This window comes from Artemia sp. Qi Xiang Cuo, chromosome 1 (genome assembly GCF_049724085.1).
Source record: "Artemia sp. Qi Xiang Cuo chromosome 1, ASM4972408v1, whole genome shotgun sequence".
Lineage (NCBI taxonomy): Eukaryota > Metazoa > Arthropoda > Branchiopoda > Anostraca > Artemiidae > Artemia > Artemia sp. Qi Xiang Cuo.
The window spans coordinates 69,879,250-69,902,149 of NC_142794.1; the positions used below are offsets into that span (position 1 = coordinate 69,879,250).

At 35.3% G+C, this 22,900-nt stretch overlaps 1 protein-coding gene and 1 pseudogene across 2 annotated transcripts in view; both read left to right on the forward strand.

Moving 5' to 3' along the window:
• Positions 1 to 22,900, forward strand: part of LOC148956663 (protein Wnt-4-like) — a 313,166-nt gene that overhangs the window by 179,604 nt on the left and 110,662 nt on the right. The gene's annotated exons all lie outside the window — the stretch shown is intronic.
• Positions 10,113 to 11,381, forward strand: LOC148956664 (acyl-coenzyme A diphosphatase FITM2 pseudogene; annotated as a pseudogene).

Below are 22,900 nucleotides of genomic sequence, written 5' to 3' on the forward strand. Positions count from 1 at the left end.
TTTTTCAATCCATTCTTTGTTGTCAATCGCTGTCCACAAGTTATGCAAGCTGTCTATTGTTCATATATAAGGTTTTTATCAAAGAGGTAATCGAATAGACTTTGAAAAAAGCCTCATTCGATTTAAATTTAAAGTTCTAGGTCCGTTTTTTAAAGTCAAGAATAATCGGACAGTAAGCCCCCCCCCCCATGCCACAGAAACTTGAAACTCTTTGCAATCAAAAATAAACAAAAATTAATTTTAAAAAAATTTCCGAAAAATAAGTTTTTCAAAGAAAAGTAAAGGAAATTTTAAACTTAAGCTCAGTAGATACAAAATACCCGTTAAAATTCAAACTCAAAACGACCAGAAATTTCTATTAAAGAATAAATAAAACCCAAAACAACCAGAAATTAAATAAACAATCATAGGAAAAAACATACAACAAGTAATAATATAAATGAATAAATATATCTTAAAACGAGTAATGCTTAGATTTAATATGAAAATCAAGCTTAAAACGAAAAAAAAAAATTTTGCTATTAAAGTATAAATGAAAGTTAAAACGAACAGAAATTAAATAAACAATCAAAGCGAACAAACATACAATATATATTAATGTAAATGAATAAATAAAACTTAAAACGAGTGAAACTTAAATTGAATATGCAAATCAAGTTTGAATCGAATAAAAATAACTACAAACAAGAATTGGGTAACGCCTCACTGCAGAAGCCTAAAACCTACTGCGTCATTGGCGCTTTAAAGAAAACGAATTATATTACAAATGTTTTCTTTTGTACTTAATATTGAAAATAAATATTAAAATTACAGTAAAATTTTGAACTGATGAGCTTTCAGCAATTAATATCATTTACATCAAATATTCAGTTTAATTTATTAGTTCTTTCCAAGATTGTTCAAGACATATAGTTTCACTACAAACAAAATTTGGATACTGCCCCCTTTCTTTAACTGTAAAAACCTAAAGCCCTCTGCGTCATTGGCGCTTCACTGAAAACGAATTACACGTATATTACAAATGTATTCTTTTTCATTTCTTACAGCATTGAAAATAAAAATAAAAATTACAGTGAAAAAAAATCTTGAACTGATGGATCTTTCAACAATTAATATCATTAGATATCTAATATTCAATTATATTTTGTTTATTTTTTCCAAGACTGTTCAAGACTCATATAGTTTTCAGTAAGGCGCCAATGACGCAGTAGGTTTTAGGCTTCTGCAGTGAGGCGATACCCAAACTCTTGTTTGTAGTTATTTTCATTCGATTGAATCTTGATTTGCATATTCAAATTAAGTTTCACGCGTCTTAAGATTTATTTATTCATTTACATTAATATATATTGTATGTTTGTTCGCTTTGATTGTTTATCTAATTTCTGTTCGTTTTAAGTTTCATTTATACTTTAATAGCAAAATAGTTTTTTCCGTTTTAAGCTTGATTTTCATATTCAATCTAAGCATTACTCGCTTTAAGATCTATTTATTCTTATATAATATTATTACCTGGTATATGTTTTTGCTATGTTTGTTTATTTAATTTCTGCTCGTTTTGGATTTAATTTATTCCTTAATAGTAAATTCTGGTCATTTTGAGGTCGAATTTTAAAAGGTATTTGAATCTGTTGTTCATCAGTTTAAAATTTCCCTTACTTATCTTTTAAAAACATTTTTTGGAAAGTTTTTTTTTAATTAATTACTGAAAAAGCTGATTCGCAAAGCTAATTGAATCCATGCAGAGAAAAATTTATTTCGGACATTCACCAGTAAATGTCGACATTTAATTAACCAGATTTCGGACATTTACGGTAACATATGCATGTGCCTACTTACACAGTATAACTGTTGTTTGTTCTCTAATAATAGATATTCGACTCATGAATTAAAAAAAAGAAACACGAATCGATGTGTTCAAGGGCAGTAACCAGAATTTTCGTTCAAGGGAAGGGGGAGTTTACAAGGCGCAACAAGAATTCGCTTATGTGCATTTTTCATTATTTTCTGGCGAGTCGGACAAAAAGGGTGGAAGGGTAAACTCGATAGCACCTCCCGGAATACGACCTTGCCGCTGTTACACCTAAAGGTCGTACCTGGAATTTTCAAATTTTTTAAATAATTGCCAAAAACCTTTTGCTCTAGTGCGTTAAAAGGGAGAATCAGCAGGACACGTATGTTCAGTTATACTTTGATCCTCCTAACTTACCTTACCCTGCAGATCCTCTCTTTGAGAACAGCTTAGCAAACAGTTTTTGGCAATTGGCCTAAGAAGTGTGAAATTGTGACATATGAACTTACAACTAAAAGTAAGAAGCAACATTAAAGCTTGAAACCAACAGAAGCTATTCTGTATGTAAGGGAGGGCTGCCCCTTCGTCAACTCTCACTCTTTAAGCAAAGTCTTAAAGTTCTTTAAGAATGCTTCTCATCCAAAATTAACGGCCCTTGTGTTTGAGCAGTCTTTCCTAAAGAATCAGGACAGAAATTCAAACTCTAACGTAAAGAGCAAGGATTGAGGAGAGGGCAGCACCCCACCCCATATATATAGAATAATTTCTGTCCTTTTAAGTTTTAATGTTGCTCCTTATTTTCAGTTGAAAAAAATAATTTCTGACCGTTTTTCAAATCATGCAAGATAGTTACCTCCCCCTCCCCCCTCTCCACTTAACCATTTCTACTGGAAAACCATTTCTACCCCTTGAACTTTCTTCCCCTGGAAAATTCTCCCCGTTGAAATCCTCCCCCTCCACGCACATCAATTACCCCGAAAATTGGCCGTATATTTCCCAATAGCAAATACTATATGTGAACAATATGGACAAATTGCGTAACTTACAGCCCTTTCCACAGGGACTATGGAAGATCATGTCATCACCAAAAGCATAGTTACTGTACCTTTCAACTATACTGAATCAAATAGCTATCTTAATCGGATATCTTTGGGTGAAAAATGGACAAGAGAGAGGAGTTGGTTGCCCTACAGTCTTTTCGGTCACTTAAAACGACGCTACGACTTTTGATTCCCGTTTGAATTAGCTCTCTCCTGATCTTCTAAGACCGTTGGTTTGATACGATCACCCATGGGAAAAAAAGGAAAAAAACACGCATCCGTGATCTTTCTTCTGCCAGAAATACAAAATTCCATATTTTTGTAGATAGAAGCTCAAAACCTCTACACTAGGGTTCTCTGACATGCTGAATGTGATGGTATGATTTTCATTAATATTTCTAGACTTTTTGAGAATGTTCCCAGTCTTTCTTGAAAATCAGGAAAACTTTCTTATGCTCAGCTTTTGATGGGTAAAATTAAACTTAATGAATTTTATATGCTTGGAATCAGAATAAAAAGTCAATTCTTTTGATGCGTCTATTGTTATAAAAGTTCTCGTTTTTCATAGTTTTGGCTACCATTGGGCCGAATCGCTCATTACTTACAGTTTGTTATCACGAACTGTTTGTACAGTTTGTGTATAAAAACAGTGGGAAAAAAACAACCCCAAAACATAGTAAGTTAGGGCAGTAAAGGGACAAAGGAGGCTACCTCAGCGTTGAAAACTCGCACTACGAATCTACAAGAAAGAATAAATAATACAAAATAACCCTGTCATCAATAGTAATAATATACAAAAGTCAAGTGACAAATTTCTAATAGCTTTGCAGCTAGTTTTTAGGTCAACCCTTAAAAGACGTTTTCTGAACTTGCTCGGCAGCTTAAGGTATGTATATATTCCTCTGAAACAAGCGATTTGTGACAAGCCTGCAGCTGTAACTTACACTAATGTGATAGGATACTTATATTAATGGTTCATAAGCCTCAGATCTACCCATTCACCGAACAAGGGTTGTAATATTGCTTAGACTTTTTCTTAGAGACGCATCTAAACTTGCTTAATTTTTTTTTGAAATTTTACAATTTCTAATGTGTTTTGAATTAAAAAAAAACTATACGGCAAATTTGAAAAATTTATTTCAATAGATGGATAAAACTGGAGCACACACTATATGTATTTGAATAGCTTAAGTAGGTTAGCTTTGAGCTGCTAGGCCTCCTGATGACCTAATACCACATTCTTTACTCTTCCCAACATTGTAAAGTGCCTAAAACGGCATTTATGCAGCAGTTTTAATGTCAAATAAAACCACCTACCGCAAGATGGCGTCAGCTCAGCTCACTGGCTCGCTCGGTGAACATACCCTGCACAGGGAAAGATATACTGTAAGGTCGGCGGTCCAAAATCTAGCCGCATCCTCGGCATATTTCAAGACTGTCAAGCAGGGCCATATCCAGAATTTGTGTACGGGGGACGGGATTGCATAAAAATTTTAAAATCGCATCAAAAATTTGTTTATATGCATTTTTGTTACGTTTTTACGACTCGGACACACATTCCGGAGGGGTTCAAACACCCCTAGATACAGCCGTGCTGTCAAGCTATACACTGGAATCAGCTCATTCATTTCGATTGGTGAAGTTTGCAAAGCCCCACAAAGCCGTCTACATGATTTTAAATTGCCCTAAGTGATTATTCCTTCGGTTTGATGGTGTTACGCCTAATGGTTATACCTGATATTTTCATGCTTCTTGGGTTATTGCCAAAATATTGCTCAGCAAACAATTTTTGGTAATAGTATTAGAAGTTTGAAAGGGTCAGAAACCTTTAAGCATAACATTACCATATTTTTCCTTATTCTTCCTTTTCTATATGTCATGCTGTACTCTTTTAAAATTGAAATGGATTTTTTATTATTATTATTTCAAATCTCAAGGTTTGCAGCTGGACAACGTATAAAACCGAAAACAGGGGTTTTGTCAGGCATATTTGTTTCTATAAAAATATTTCCTTATTACCTACATTGCTAGATTACATTACCTGCATTCAGAGCTGTTCAAAGGGGGAGAGCAACTGGGTCAGCTGCCCCAGACGCCAAAAATGGAAGGACATGGCTGGGGGCTGCCCACTGCTCAAATTTTAACTTTGATTTGGCTTTTTTGCTTATATTTGAGTTGAGAGGGGATACTGTAATTAATTTTTCCCTAGCATCACCAACCTTAGGAACGGCTTTGACTACATTACTTCATTATGAAATTTGTAAAATGATGGGACAAAACCTACAAATAAAAAAAATAATTAATTAACTATAATTAATTTAATTTACTATTTAATTCAATTTATTTAATTTACTATCAACTTGATTTAACTTACTATAATTCCCAGTTTTAATTTAATTTAAACTAATCTTCGGGTTTTACAATTTTTGTCATCCATTGTGTCTTGATAAAAACCGAGGACTTGAAATTTGACCAAGGGATTTGACCGAGGGATTATTTGACCTCATTCATATTCGAATGACTAATTGACTAATTGATTTGACTAATTTCATTGATCAATGGATGTGATTAATGCGTTTTATTGACTAGTTGACCAATTGACTAATCATTTGAAAAAAGGACTAGTTTTGTCATCTTAGCAGAGAAACTATGTGTACAAAATTGCATTTTCAGTTACTGTTTGTTCAAGGAAAATGAAGAAAAACCCAGAAATTACAGTAGCTGTTAGTTTTTGGAAGTTAATGCTAGGGTATATTACGTTTTGAAGATAAACCTGCATCCAAAATAAGATTTCACCCAAAGGCAATGTCAGAAGGGTCGGAGGAATTTTCCTTATTTGTGGAGGGTGGGGGTAAAAAAAATGCATATTCAAAAATACAAATGCATATTCAAAAACAGGCCACAATTTTTCTTACAAAAATTCTTCTTTATACCCAGCTATGGTTATATACCAAAAAGTTCAAGGATTAGAAAGAAGTCAAAGGAGTCAAAAGAAGTCAAAGGAGTAGAAACAGTCATAGAGGATTCAAGAAGAAAAAGAAAAAAACGAATTACCTGAAATAAGGCATTAATAAGAAGAAACAGTTGGAGTACTTCCGGAACTGTTCCAACATAAACTTGGGGGAAAATGTCAATGAATTATATTTAGCAGTCGATATCCTGTTGGATGCATATCTCTGGGGCTGGGGCCGATTTGAACCCATTTCTCTGTGGCGTGCTACTTGAGGCAAATCAGTTGCTGCTGAGGTAGCATCATCTTCTATAAAAAAGAACATAGGGTGAAAAACATTAGTCCGTTCCTTAATGCAGCAATATCTAAAGGCCCTACGCTCTAGAATGAAATATTTCTAATCGACTAAAAATTTGTGACTTATATTTGACTTATATTATTTGACTTATATTTCTAAAATATTTGACTTAGATATATATAATATAGAAAATATAATATACATAAATCATACTGACCATGGAAATGGTCAATTATATATCTTTGAAAACCTTTTATTTGGGATAGAACCGCCTTTTCCAATACCCCTATATAAGAAACTAACAGTCCCATATTGGTTTGAAAATCAAGAAAAGTGGCTGCAACTACGATATCAAGGAGGCACACTTTTGCCTCTATAAAGAGGCGACCCACCACAATGTTAAGTGATTTCCGGTCCTAGCGGTCGCAGAGAGACAGCGGTTATCGCATTTTGTAGCCCAAGCTCAAACTAAGAAACGTGCAAAATTTCACCCCCCTCCGACTTTATCTTCATGGGTAAAAGTGGGCCGGAAGTTTCGACCCTCCGACCACAGCCCCCCTTTAACGTTGTCCGGCCGAAATTTGGGCTGAAATTTAGAGGTTAAGCTTTCCTAGGACCCGGGAGCTTATCCTCGAAATTTCAGCTCAACCCGATCACTCCTTCCCTGTTTTCCAAAAAACAAATATAGCCACTTAAAGTTCATTTTTTTTCCTGTTAGCCACGCCTACAGGCCACAGTTGGCAACTGATCCGGGTGAATAAGGACTCATTCGAAGCAGAATTCGACCTGTTAGGGCCTTTTGATATTTTCAGACCGAAAAAATTATCCCCCGAATTTACATTTACGAAAAACCTCGTTTTCCTATAAGAGCCCATGTTAAATTTTCCCACCACAGCCCCCTTTAACGTTGTCTGATCGGGCTGAAATTTAGAGGATAAGCTTTCCTGGGGCCTGGGAGCTTATTCTCGAAATTTCAGCTCAATCTGATCACTCCTTCCCTGTTTTCCAAAAACCAAATATCAAGTTTTGTGGGGATTTGCTTGCGTCAAAAATAGATTCCACATACTAAAAACACAATTACAATTGTGTGTCTTTGGTGCAGTGGTCGATACTCCTGACTGTCAGGCGGAAGACCCGGGTTCGAATCCCTGTCAGAAGAAATTTTTTATATACTGAATTTAAAGTTTAAAAAAGAAACTAAGTTTCTTTTTTAAATTATTTGAACAAAATTACGTTTTCTAAAGAGTTAAAGATGCTGAGTTACAAGGCCGACCCTTAAAACGTACAGGGATTAGGAGGCACAGTTGGGGGGCTGTTAAAGAGGCTGAGTCACAAGTTCGAACCTTAAAACGTACAGGGATTAGGAGGTGCAGTTGGGGGGCTGCCACCCACCAAACCCCCGCTTCTGTATATGAAAGGGGCTGTGCCCTCCTCAACGCCTCGCTCTTTACGCTAAAGTTTTACTTTCTCACAACTCTTTTTTTTAAACAATAAAAACTTTAGCGAAAAGAGCGAGGCGTTGAGTTTATATTGAATTTAAAGTTTAAAAAAGAAACTCAGTTTCTTTTTTAAATACAATCTATTAAATCCTTCCGATCAACAGGCGTCTCCAGAAGAATATCACAGTCGGCCTTCAGGTTACAGGTAAGTCTCCACTGCTTTGATAACATGGGGCCTGGGAGCCTAGAACCTTATTTGTTGAAATTCCTAAAAGCAAAGTAACTGATTGTGCACTACATTTTGGAAGTCTTCTCTTCATGCATAAATTATTTGAAAAAAACTACGTTTTTTAAAGAGTTAAAGAGGCTGAGTTACAAGGTCGACCCTTAAAAAGTACAGGGATTAGGAGGCACAGTTGGGGGGCTGTTAAAGAGGCTGAGTCACAAGTTCGAACCTTAAAACGTACAGGGATTAGGAGGCACCCTGTACGACGTGATTTGAGAATTCAGGAATTAAAAGCCTTAACACAAGAATGTTCAAGAGGGGGGGGTTTGGGGGGTTGCAGCCCCCCAACTTTAACTCCTAACATGATCAGCTAACAGTTAGTCAAGCAATAATAAGTAATAAACTGTACAAAAACGTGCAAAAATTATTTGAAAAAAAACTACGTTTTCTAAAGAGTTAAAGAGGCTGAGTTACAAGGTCGAACCTTAAAACGTACAGGGATTAGGAGGCACAGTTGAGGGGGCTGCTGCCCCCCAAACCCCCGCTTTCGCAGCCTTTAAATAAAAAAAAAGTTTTTTAAACTGAAAGTAAGGAGCGACATTAAATCTTAAAGCGAACAGAAATTATTCCGTATATGAAAGGGGCTGTGTCCTCCTCAACGCCTCGCTCTTTACGCTAAAGTTTGACTTTTTCAACACTCTTTTCTTCAAACAATAAAAACTTTAGCGTAAAGAGCGAGGCGTTGAGTAGGGCACAGCCCCTTTCATATACGGAATAATTTCTGTTCGTTTGAAGATTTAATGTCGCTATCTTTTCCAAAGATAGCTTGGCACTGAAACATCGTAGAGAGTTGTTCAATGGCTCATTTTAAAGGAAATTAATTGGGTTAAAAATCTATAGTAACTAAAATAAATTATTTCTAAAAGAGAATACATTTTTCCACTAAAAACTGTATTTTTGATGTCTTTTCACACTGCAGTCTTTCAAACATAATCGCATACCAGCGGTAAGATTTGAACCCACGCCTCCGAAGAGACTAGTGGCTAACACCAGTGCCTTGGACCAATCGGCCAGGCTGCCTCTCAAAAATAAAGATATATGTGAATTTGGGTTGCATCCGGGTTGCAGCGGTAGCTAGCAACCTAGTAAGAGAAGATCACGTCCAATGTTAAGAAATATAAAAACCCATAGTTCCTAACAAAGGAGTCAAATCAAAACAAAAAGTACACCATTAGAACCGCCTTGTCCGAAACTCCTGTATAGTAAACTTTCTGTCCCTTCGCTTGAACAGCAAGGGAAATATATAGGCTTGAAAATTAAGAAAAGTGGCAGCTACTAAAACATTCTTCCTAAACGGGATATTTTTTTCTTTTTTTCTGTTTTTCTTTCTTTTAAACAGATAGCTTGGCACTGGAACATCGTAGAGAGTTGTTCAATGGCTCATTTTAAAGGAAATTAATTGGGTTAAAAATCTATAGTAACTAAAATGAATTATTTCTAAAAGAGAATAAATTTTTCCACCAAAAACTGCATTTTTGATGTCTTTTCAAACTGCAGTCTTTCAAACATACCAGCGGTAAGATTTGAACCCAGGCCTCTGAAGAGACTGGTGGCTAACATCAGTGCCTTGGACCACTCGGCAAGGCTGCCTCTCATAAATAAATATATATGTGAATTTGGGTTGCATATCCGGGTTGCAGCGGTAGCTAGCAACCTAGTAAGAGACGATCACGTCCAATGTTAATTACATAAAGGACGAATATAGATCATCATAAATGGCGTTGGTTCATATAGTAATGATATGGTTTTATTGATGCAAGAAGTATGGATTCATTGATGTAAGAAGTATGGAAGTATGGAATTTTTTTTACAGTAAAGAACGATCGCTCATGCATAGCAACTGATATATGGTGGTTCCAGGGGTAGTTACTTGTGGTTTGTCTCTTACTATTTCAAAGAAGAAAAAGCCGTAGGCTTTTTCCTGTTTGTTACATAAAGGATCGATCTGAAAATTAGTAAATAACAAACAACAGCATGTAATTACAATAAAGAACGACCTCTAATTACATTTTGTAATCATGAAATATAAAATATAGTAATATAAAATATTACTAAATAACCATATATGACGTAATGAGTGACGTGACGTAAAAATTGAAAAAATAGATTTTTATTTTATTTTCGTTTTCAGTTCAGAATCGGTAAAGTTATAAACTGCAAAAATACTTATGGTATCTGAGCAATAGTTTTAATCTTTTAATTTAGACTAGAAAAATACCTAAAAATTTTAAAATTAGTTGAATTTTTTGTTAGGTTCTTGGTACTTGATACGTGACTTAAACATTCAGCTAACATTCAAACATTCAACCAATGCGTTTTGAAAACTTGGAACAAAGAATTAACACTTTTCGTTGTTGGCCAGCGTCTGCGCCACTGTCTGCAGGAAGAATAGCACGTGCCGGTTTTTATTACACAGGCACAGGTACTGAAGTGGAGTGTTTTTCACTCACAAGAAGAAAGTCAACCCCATCTTCACTCAAATTCACACGAAATGACCAACCATCAGGAGGTGGAACAAAACCTCTCCCAACTCCAAGCAGCATTCAACATATTTTGCTGTTAATGGTTGTAAATTTGTGTCGAAAATACCTTTTCATTGAGGAGCATGTGAAAATTTGTGTTTATCTTGGAAGCATTTTTATTGGGAGCATCATATCTGACTTTGCGCCTTTTCCAAGGACGTATTTTTCAAGAAAAGATAATATTTTTAACACTTATTTTGTCAAACTTAGCTTGGCGTGGACACTGTTGTTTGTAGTGAGCTTTATATATATGACAGCAAGAGTTTATACATGCAGGAATCGGGATATGATAAAGAAACATTTTCTAAGAATTGGGGTTGCAACAGGCATTTGGTATGTGTGTACAATGTTTTTTGTGAGAGTGGAAAATAATTATGGCATGTGCTCTAAGCCATTGAAAATCAATGACAAATATCAGTGTACAAGCGGTGGACATAAGTGGTACGCATTCTCAATATCTGGACATGCGTTTATTTTGATTTATTTTGCAATGCTTATTAAGGAGGAGGCAAAAGCCCTCATTGGCTGGGATAGTATCAAAGATATGATCAGAAATGAGGAGTATAATCGATCAACTGATGGTAAAGAGGATACAAAGCTGCACAAGCTTATTGATGAAGAGTTGGCCAATTTGAAGGATGATTATAGTTACTTTACTCCTTACATTCGTGGAGTTTTTATTGGAATGTCTTTATTGTCTATTTTATGGGATGTTATGCTAGTTTCTACTATTATGTATTTTCATAGTATGATTGAGAAGTTTCTGGGTGGTGTCATATCAATCCTGATGTGGTTTGTTACTTATAGGTTTGGGTATAGGAGGAAAGGGATTTCCCCTGGTCTTCCTGGGGAGGGTAATGTTGGCTATATGAATCCATGCAATCCATTAGAGGCATCAAAAATGAAAAGAAAAGCTTCATTGATTTCAGATAGGAAAGATAAAGATAAAGTGCCCACTTTTGTAGGAATGCCTATATACAGCCTAAGTAATCAGGACATCCCTCATGAAGGTGGAAGTTTAGATGAAAACTCCAGTTTCGTAAGTCTAATAAAATGATAAAATTAATCAGAAATGCTTTTCACTAAAACAAAGAGCCAAACTATGTGCTATGACCTGCTTTCTTACATGTTTTGTTGAGATAATCTTTCCATAGGTCTTTATCTTTTTCTTCAAACAAAAGGAAAGATATGACACACTCTCAGTTAGCATCCCTGTTTTTAAAATGAGGTATACTTTGTTGCTTTTACTTAGTGAATTGAAATACATTTTAAAAGTTCCCTAATTGTGTCATCATGATGACATCCTGACCAAATAGTACCACGTTGTTTCACGTAAAAATGCACATAAATGATTACATAAAGGATCGATGCTATGAATGGGATTTATAGATAGCAGAATATCAAACAAAAGAAATCGACCCCGGGTGGGCTTGAACCACCAACTTTTTGAGGTTCCAACTGATTTTTTGAGGATCGTATCCGGGTTGCAGCGGTAGCTAGCATCCGGGTTGCAGCGGTAGCTAGCAACCTAGTAAGAGACGATCACGTCCAATGTTAAGAAATATAAAAACCCCTAACTCCTAAAAAAAATAGTCAGATAAAAACAAGAAGTACCCAATTAGAACCGCCTTGTCCGAAACCCCTAGAAAGGAAACTTGCCACCCTTTGGCTTGAATAACAAAGAAAATATATTGGCTTGAAAATCAGGAAAATTGACTTTAACCACGTTATTCTGCACAAACGGGATATTTTTTTCTTTCTTTTGTTTCCAGAGATAGCTTGGCACTGGAACATCGTAGAGAGTTGTTCAATGGCTCATTTTAAAGGACATCTCTAGATCTAGCACCTTTTGCACTTAATTTTTTTATTATTTATTTTTCACGAAAAACTTTATTTTTTATATACAATATTGATCAATGACGTCATAGTCGTTGGATGTAGTACATAAAGGCTCGATCACCGAATTTAAGCTGAAACTAAGTAAAGGACAATTATGCCTCCATATATTCACAGTGATGTATAAGATTTCCCATTACATCTGTAAACTGTTCCACAGTTGCCGGTCCATACCTTGGAAGCTTTTCACTAAACATGCAACATTTCTTTTGGATATTAACAAAAAAAATATTTGTTAACTGAAACTAGAATTATTCCTGAAAATTTTAAATATAATAATTTTATTTAACTGCAAATTGCGAAAATATTTATGACGTCTGAGCAATATTACATTAAAAGACGATCATTGGAATAATAAACCATTGCAGACATCGGACATAGTTAGCAACTTGATTGTTTGAGGTTCGTCTCTTACTCTTTCAAAGAAGAAAAAGCTGTAGGCTTTTTCCTGTTTGTAATCATATAGCATAAAACAAACCCCATTTGCAACTGACGTCATTAAATAAAAGCTTGATTTAGTTCATTAAAACTGGGGATTATTTGATCTAGAAGACAATGTCTGTTTAAATATCCTTAGAGAAGATTGGAAACCAGTACTGATTATAAACTTTGTTGTTTATGGCCTCAAATACATCTTCTCAGAACCAAATCCTGAAGATCCATTGAACAAAGAAACAGCAAATGTACTACAAATGATCATAGGAAGCGCACTAGTGCTGCCTAAGTAAAGAACGATGTGGCCACAATGTGTTTTTTTTTCTTCTTTCTCTGACAGGCACTTCGTATCGAAGGAGTTGTCGTAGAAACTTCCAAAATGGCTCATTCGATTGGAAATTGGGGTAGCTAGTGCCCTTTTTAATAGTCAAAAGGGATTGATGGGCAACTAGCCCCCCCCACCCACGGCCATCATTCCCCCACACACAACCAATCAAAATTTTGAGATAGCCATTTTGTTCAGCGTAGTTGAATCCGGGTTGCAGCGGTAGCTAGCAACCTAGTAAGAGACGATCACGTCCAATGTTAAGAAATATAAAAACCCATAACTCCTAAAAAAGGAGTCAGATCAAAACAAAAATTACACCATTAGAACCGCCTTATCCGAAACCCCTATAAAGGAAACTTGCCGCCCTTTGGCTTGAATAACAAAGAAAATATATTGGCTTGAAAATCAAGAAAATTGACTTAAACCACGTTATTTTCCTCAAACGGGATATTTTTTTCTTTCTTTTCCACAGATAGCTTGGCACTGGAACATCGTAGAGAGTTGTTCAATGGCTAATTTTAAAGGAAATCTCTAGATCTAGCGCTATTTGTACTTAATTTTTTTTTTTTATTAATTTTTTTTACGAAAAACTTAATTTTTTATATACAATATTAAACAATGACGTCATAGTCTTTGGATGTAGTTAGTACATAAAGTCTGGATCATCGAATTAAAGCTGAAACTAAGTAAAGAACAATTATGCCTCCATATATTCACAGTGATCTATAAAATTTCCCATTACATCTATAAACTGTTCCACAGTTGCCGGTTCATACCTTGGAAGCTTTTCACTAAATATTCAACATTTCTTTTGGATATTACTATGAAGTTTGCGAAAGTTATAATAAAGATCGAACTCTTCCCTATACTAACTTGCATACGCAACTTCACTATAGTTAAGATTACAGTATTTATATTATGCATCATTATAAATTATAAAAGGTTCAAATGTTCGAAGATTATAGAGTTAAAAATTTTCCCACCCCGGGAATCGAACCCAACCCTGTTAAGTGAAAGTTAACTATCCTAGCCACTAGACCATATTGCACCATAAAGAAGTATGATTTAAGAGCCATATGCGTATTATTATTTCACCATACCAATTATAATAAGGCCAAAACAAAATCGTCGACTTGCAACCTTACTTTTGACACATTAGTTAAATCTTCATCAGGCTTAAAAAATGTTTTGCTAGTTTTACATGAAAGAACGAACCTTAGTCCATATCCGGGTTGCTGCGGTAGCTAGCAACCTAGTAAGAGACGATCACCTCCAATGTTAAGAAATATAAAACCCCCCAACTCCTAAACAAAGAGTCAGATCAAAACAAAAAGTACACCATTAGAACCGCCTTGTCCGAATCCTCTATAAAGGAAACTTACCGCCCTTTGGCTTGAATAACAAAGAAAATATATTGGCTTGAAAATCAAGAAAATTGACTTTTACCACGTTATTCTCCACAAACGGGATATTTTTTTCTTTCTTTTCCACAGATAGCTTGGCACTGGAACATCGTAGAGAGTTGTTCAATGGCTCATTTTAAAGGAAATCTCTAGATCTAGCGCTATTTGTACTTGATTTTTTTTTTAATTAATTTTTTTTACGAAAAACTTAATTTTTTATATACAATATTAAACAATGACGTCATAGTCTTTGGATGTAGTTAGTACATAAAGTCTGGATCATCGAATTAAAGCTGAAACTAAGTAAAGAACAATTATGCCTCCATATATTCACAGTGATCTATAAAATTTCCCATTACATCTATAAACTGTTCCACAGTTGCCGGTTCATACCTTGGAAGCTTTTCACTAAACATGCAACATTTCTTTTGGATATTACTATGAAGTTTTGCGAAAGCATCTCTAGCTGACTTTTCAACAAAATCCATTCTTTCAGAGATAATACAATAAAGAACGACACCTTGCCCATGTTAACTAAAACATAAATAGGGATTATGTAATTTCCAATAGTATCATGGCTGTAGAGATGGCTGAAACCTAGTTACAATAAAAAACGATCATTGGAATAACAAAAATTGAATACCTTTGGAATTAGCTAGCTACTTGATTATTTGAGACTCGTCTCTTACTATTTAAAAGAAGAAAAAGCCGTAGGCTTTTTCCTGTGTGTAATCAGTTTATTATCATACATAGGCAGCGCGCTAGCACTGCCTGAGTAAAGAACGGTGTGGGCACAATGTGTTTTTTTTCCGGGTTGCAGTGATAGCTAGCAACCTAGTAAGAGACGATCACGTCCAATGTTAAGAAATATAAAAACCCATAGTTCCTAACAAAGGAGTCAGATCAAAACAAAAAGTACACCATTAGAACCACCTTGTCCGAAACCCCTGTATAGGAAACTTTCTGTCCCTTGGCTTGAACAGCGAGGGAAATATATTGGCTTGAAAATCAAGAAAATTGACTTTAACCACGTTATTCTCCCCAAACAGGATATTTTTTTCTCTTTTCTTTTTTTTTCTTTTCCACAGATAGCTTGGCACTGGAACATCGTAGAGGGTTGTTCAATAGCTCATTCTAAAGGAAATTAATTGGGTTAAAAATCTATAGTAATTATAATAAAGATCGAACTCTTCCCTATACTAACTTGCATGGGCAACTTCACTATAGTGAAGATTACAGTATTTATATTATACATCATTATAAATTATAAAAGGTTCGAATGTTCGAAGATTATAGTCCGGGTTGCAGCGGTAGCTAGCAACCTAGTAAGAGACGATCACGTCCAATGTTAAGAAATATAAAAACCCATAGTTCCTAAAAAAGGAGTCAGATCAAAACAAAAAGTACACCATTAGAACCGCCTTGTTCGAAACCCCTTTATAGGAAAGTTTCTGTCCCTTGGCTTGAACAGCAAGGAAAATATATTGGCTTGAAAATCAAGAAAATTGACTTTAACCACATTATTCTCCCCAAACGGGATATTTTTTTCTCTTTTCTTTTTTTTGTATCCAGAGATAGCTTGGCACTGGAACATCGTAGAGGGTTGTTTAATAGCTCATTTTAAAGGAAATTAATTGGGTTAAAAACCTTTTGTAACTAAAATAAATTATTTCTAAAAGAGAATAAATTTTTCCACCAAAAACTGCATTTTCGATGTCTTTTCACACTCCAGTCTTTCAAACATAATCGTATACCAGCGGTAAGATTTGAACCCACACCTCCGAAGAGACTGGTGGCTAACACCAGTGCCTTGGACCACTCGGCCAGGCTGCCTCTCATAAATAAATATATATGTGAATTTGGGTTGCAGCAGTAGCTAGCAACCTATTAAGAGACGATCAGTCCAATGCTAAGAAATAAATAAATATATATGTGAATTTGGGTTGCAGCAGTAGCTAGCAACCTATTAAGAGACGATCAGTCCAATGCTAAGAAATATAACAAAACTCCTAAAAATAGAGTCAGATCAAAACAAAAGTACATCATTAGAATTACCTTGTCTGAAACCCTACTAGATAAATAATGAATGTCATCATAGTTTTATATTAGAGCTATGACGTGAATAGAAAAACACGAAATTATATTGTTGTTTCTGAAGACGTCATGAATTAATATCATTGCGCTATGACGTCAATAAAATCATTACGCAGTGACGTCATAATTACTATATAAGAAGCGTCAGAACTGTAAATCTTCTCATTCATAATTACATAATGGTTTCAATCAAGCAAGCTGCACGCAAGTTGAAGAAACAGTACTACACAAACAACAGAGATAGTAACTTGAAAAGAAAAAAGCAAAGGTATTCAACCGACCAGGCGTATCGAGAAGTAATAATTGATCCGGGTTGCAGCGGTAGCTAGCAACCTCCGGGTTGCAGCGGTAGATAGCAACCTAGTAAGAGACGATCACGTCCAATGTTAAGAAATATAAAAACCCATAGTTCCTAAAAAGGAGTCAGATCAAAACAAAAAGTACACCATTAGAACCGCCTTGTCCGAAACCCTGTATAGGAAACTTTCTGTCCCTTGGCTTGAACAGCAAGGGAAATATATTGGCTTGAAAATCAAGAAAATTGACTTTAACCACGTTATTCTCCCCAAACGGGATATTTTTATAATAAAGATCGAACTCTTCCCTATACTAACTTGCATACGCAACTTCACTATAGTTAAGATTACAGTATTTATATTATGCATCATTATAAATTATAAAAGGTTCAAATGTTCGAAGATTATAGAGTTAAAAATTTTCCCACCCCGGGAATCGAACCCGAGCCTGTTAAGTGAAAGTTAACTATCCTAGCCACTAGACCATATTGAACCATAAAGAAGTATGATTTAAGAGACATATGCGTATTATTATTTCACCATACCAATTATAATAAGGCCAAAACAAAATCGTCGACTTGCAACCTTACTTTTGACACATTAGTTAAATCTTCATCAGGCTTAAAAAATGTTTTGCTAGTTTTACATGAAAGAACGAACCTTAGTCCATATACAATAAAAAACGACACCTTGCCCATGTTAACTAAAACATAAATAGGGATTATGTAATTTCCAATAGTATCATGGCTGTAGAGATGGCTGAAACCTAGTTACAATAAAAAACGATCATTGGAATAACAAAAATTGCATAACTTTGTAATTAGCTAGCTACTTGATTATTTGAGACTCGTCTCTTACTATTTAAAAGAATAAAAAGCCGTAGGCTTTTTCCTGTGTGTAATAAGTTTATTATCATAGGCAGAGCGCTAGCACTGCCTGAGTAAAGAACGATGTGGGCACAATGTGTTTTTTTTCCGGGTTGCAGCGATAGCTAGCAACCTAGTAAGAGACGATCACGTCCAATGTTAAGAAATATAAAAACCCATAGTTCCTAACAAAGGAGTCAGATCAAAACAAAATCACAATAAAGAACGAACTCTAACCTATAATACTTACTGAAAGGTATTTATGGGTGTGTGGAGCAGTTATCTGGTTTGCAGCAGTATGTTTGTCAAAATTCAACTCTTGACAACTCTTTTTCTATGTTGTAATTTTGATAAGAAAATAAGAAATATGGAAATGTCAAAAGATTCCACCTCCACCAAATAAACATTAGGCTGAATGTCAGTGATATCATTTGAAATTTTCTTTAAAAATGTTCTTGTGTAGATTCAATCAAGTTTTTTCAATGTTATGAATATGACGTAGCTAAAACACAATTTTTGCTGTACAGATAGTGTTTCCTCTTAAGTGTAAGAACAAATAAATAGACCAAATTTAAAAGATGCAAAACTATTTACTTTCTCTTTAAATAGTAGCAATTTTGTCTGAAGCCAAAAATCTAGCCGTACAAAAAATTAGAGCCAAGTATGTGAAGTAATTCTAATGTATCTGGAAAACTTAACTAGCTTGAAGAGTGCTATTTGAAGGTCATAAATGTTTAAGATGAGTGATAGTTACTATAGTGTTAAAGATAACAACTGTCATAGTGAGATGCCGTCAGTGGCAAGCGAGATAGTTTCTGATGACGTTTCATGTTTAAAAAGTTGGGAGGACATGAATTTGAGGAAAAACCTGTTGCGTGGCATTTACAATTATGGCTTTGAATCACCAACGGAGGTTCAACAGAAAGTGATTATGCCGTGCATAGAAGGAAAGGATGTTGTTTTTCAAGCAGAGTCTGGGACTGGAAAAACTGCATCCTACGGGATCGCCACACTTCAAATTGTAGATCCGAGCAGAAAAGCATGTCAAGCCATCATTCTTGCTACAACACATGAACTGGCCCATCAAATTTGTAAAGTTATTACAAGTTTAAGCCAGTATGAGAAAATTGAATGTTGTGATATTAAAGAACACTTTCAAAATTTAGGGGTACAAGTTGCTGTTGGAACTCCTGGTCGAATTCTTGCCCTTATTAAGCCTAAAAGGGAGAATCCTTTACGTGAAAGGGAGAGTTACACCCCCTATAGCGATTGTCAAAGGAAGGACGAAAAACCAATTTTGAATACAAAGGATGTAAAGCTTATTGTCATTGATGAAGCTGATGAAATGCTTTTAACCAATTTTGCTGACACGGTTCGAGAAATATTTGGGGTCTTGGACGGAAACATTCAAGTAGTACTGTCATCAACAACCATGCCAAAGAAAATGTTTGACATTGCTGATAAGATATTGCGAAAGGGTCTAACAGTTTATATTAAAAAAAGCAACGACTAGCTGACATTACGGGGGATAGAGCAGTATTATGTTGAAGTTGAACATGAAGAGGAAAAAGTTGATGTTGTCGAAGACTTGTACGATACATTATCCCTTGGTCAGTCTATAATTTTTGTAAATACAAAAGCGAGAGTAATAGATTTAGCTACGCGGCTTCGGGAAGACGAATTTACAGTTTCTGAAATTCATAGTGACCAGTGCCAGGATAAACGAAGAGAAGTCTTGGAAGATTTCCTGTCGGGAAAATCACGAGTGCTGATATCAACTGATATTTTAGGTCGTGGCATTGATATCCAGCAACTAAAGTATGTCATCAATTACGATTTGCCACTCAACGAAGAGAACTACCTCCATAGGATTGGCCGCGTGGGGAGGTTTGGACGCACAGGTATCTCAATCAATTTTGTCACTTCCAGAGACAAAAGACGCATGGAAAGAAATGAAGTGTATTATGCAACCAATATTGAAATCTTGCCTATTTCAGTAATAAATGAAACTAAGAGAGGAGAGAAACCAAATTCTAAAGAGAAACCTATTTCAGTAACGCGCGAATCATTACTATTTATTTTTTTTACCCAGTTGACAGCCCTCTGGGCCCTTTGGGATCCATTTAGGTGATAACTTAGCAAAACTATTTGGTAAGGTAGTAGATAGTAGGCTGAATAGATGTTGTGTTGGGAAGAGGTGCTTAATAAGATTTAAGCAGATTTAAGAGAAGGATTTGGAACTGTACACTTTACACTTTTTTACTTTACAAATTTTAGTGAATAAATGTAGCTAAAGAATAAAGCTAATTTTAGGGTTATTCTAAATTTGGATTGAATAGAGAATTTGAAGTTTTTTTTTGTGGAAAATAGTTTGGATTTAGGAGAGAGAAGAAAATATTTTTAAAAAGCTTAGTATCGCGGGCAGCCTTTATTTTGGCCCGATGTGTAAATGTGTGAATGAGTCTCTTGCATTTGTGTCCGAGTGTGATGAGCTGTCTGAGTTACGGAATGAATATCTTGGAACAGTGTTCAGGAGTGAGTAATTGAACGGATGTCTGAGAGCAACGCGTTTGCTACTAAACAACTGTGTAAGTTTCTTCCTAAATGAGTTAAATATAAGGAAGCAATTTTGAGGGGATAGTTTGTTAAGGTTTTCAGGAATTGAATTTTATAGGATAGTACGATATAAGACAAGAGTAAAGCAAGGCTTTCCCTTATCGCTTCAGCTATTTAGTATGTTTACAAATAGTATGGAATAATTCACGGAGGAATAGAGCCCCAAAGTTGACATTGGGTGTGTCAAGGTCATGCATGCTCCTCAGAAGTTACAGAAGCTATTGAATTTATTACAGAAATTTCTATTACATTACTCTCAAAACATCAAGTGATCTTAATGAAAATCGCACCATCAGATTCAGCATATTAAAGAACCTCACTGAACCTCCCATATATCTAAGACAATTAGAAAAAGAAGATATAAATGACGTTAGATTCATAATAGCACTGAGATGAATCCAAAAACTCTTAATCGACAACTAGGACAAAGTACTACAGTGATTATGACGAGCCTTGTTATTTCCCCGACCTTGCAATCATCTTTTGTGTTACATCACACACACTCAATATCGGAATCCAGTCCTGGATACGACTTGTATGTTTCGAAATAGAGCCCTCGCAAGTAGTTGATTTTTTGTTTTTGTTTTATCAAAATTTATATTGCTTTACATATGCGAAATAATTAGCATGCAAAAATTAAACGGATGCACTATTATGACATTTAATACTTTATTAAAAAAACAGGTTTAATACTAAAAAATGACAACAATTAGCAAGCTGAAGTTTTAAATTAGGTAGTTCTTTTTCAAGCAAAGTTTTGCTAAATTGATTGCAAATAAACGAATAAAATTTGAAATTTTTTGCAGTCAGAAAGCTGGTATATTGTAACCTAAGTGAGTAATATATCTTCTTTTTCACTATTCTTGGTCTTCTTATGAAGACACTCGATCTACCTCGAAATTGGCTCATTCGTTCAAGCTATAAGTCACTAAACCATGTCATAAAATTTCTATCTGAGATCACTCTATAAATATATTCTCAAGGGGATGAGATATTCCCCGCAATTTACAATAAAGAACGACACCTTGCCCATGTTAACTAAAACATAAATGGGGATTATATAATTTCCATCAGTATCATGGCTGTAGAGATGGCTGAAACCTAGTCCGGGTTGCAGCGGTAGCTAGCAACCTAGTAAGAGACGATCACGTCCAATGCTAAGAAATTTAAAAACCCATAGTTCCTAAAAAAGGAGTCAGATCAAAACAAAAAGTATACCATTAGAACCGCCTTGTCCGAAACCCCCTGAAAGGAAACTTACCGCCCTTTGGCTTGAACAGCAAGGGAAATATATTGGCTTGAAAATCAAGGAAATTGACTTTAACCACATTACTCTCCACAAACGGGATATTTTTTTCTTTTTTTCTTCTTTTCCAGAGATAGCTTTGCACTGGAACATCGTAGAGAGTTGTTCAATGGCTCATTTTAAAGGAAACTAATCGGGTTAAAAAGCTTTTGTAAATAAAACAAATTATTTTAAAACAGGATAAATTTTTCCACTAAAAACTGTATTTTTGATGTCTTTCCATACTGCTGTCTTTTCAAAGACATTTGATTTTTGAAGCAATCAAACAGTTTGTGGTAAGGTTGTATTTTAAACTTTATATTCCATAGATAGCTTTGCACTGGAACATCGTAGAGAGTTGTTCAATGGATCATTTTAAATCCGGGTTGCAGCGGTAGCTAGCAACCTAGTAAGAGACGATCACGTCCAATGTTAAGAAATATAAAAACCCATAGGTCCTAAAAAGGGAGTCAGATAAAGGCAAAAAGTACACCATTAGAACCGCCTTGTCCGAAACCCCTGTATAGTAAAATTTCTGGCCCTTGGCTTGAACAGCAAGGGAGTTATATTGGCTTGAAAATCAAGAAAAGTGGCAGCTACTACAACATTCTGCCTAAACGGGATATTTTTTTTCTTTTTTTCTTTGTTTCCAGAGATAGCTTGGCACTGGAACATCGTAGATAGTTGTTCAATGGCTCATTTTAAAGGAAATTAATTGGGTTAAAAATCTATAGTAACTAAAATAAATTATTTCTAAAAGAGAATAAGTTTTTCCACCAAAAACTGAATTTTTGATGTCTTTTCACACTGCAGTCTTTCAAACATAATACCACCGGTAAGATTTGAACCCACGCCTCCGAAGAGACTGGTGGCTAACACCAGTGCCTTGGACCACTCGGCCTCGCTGCCTCTCATAAATAAATATATATGTGAATTTGGGTTGCAGCAGTAGCTAGCAACCTAGTAAGAGACGATTATAATAAAGAACGACCTCTTGCCTATACTAAATTTTATAGGTCACTTAACTATAGTATAGGCTAGTACAGTTATTATATCCGGGTTGCAGCGGTAGCTAGCAACCTAGTAAGAGACGATCACGTCCAATGTTAATAAATATAAATACCCATAGCTCCTAAAAAAGGAGTCAGATCAAAACAAAAAGTACACCCTTAGAACCGCCTTGTCGGAAACCCCTGTATAGGAAACTTTATGTCCCTTGGCTTGAACAGCAAGGGAAATATATTGGCTTGAAAATCAAGAAAAGTGGCAGCTACTACAACATTCTGCCTAAACGGGATATTTTTTGTTTTTTTTTTCTTTTGTATCCAGAGATAGCTTGGCACTGGAACATCGTAGA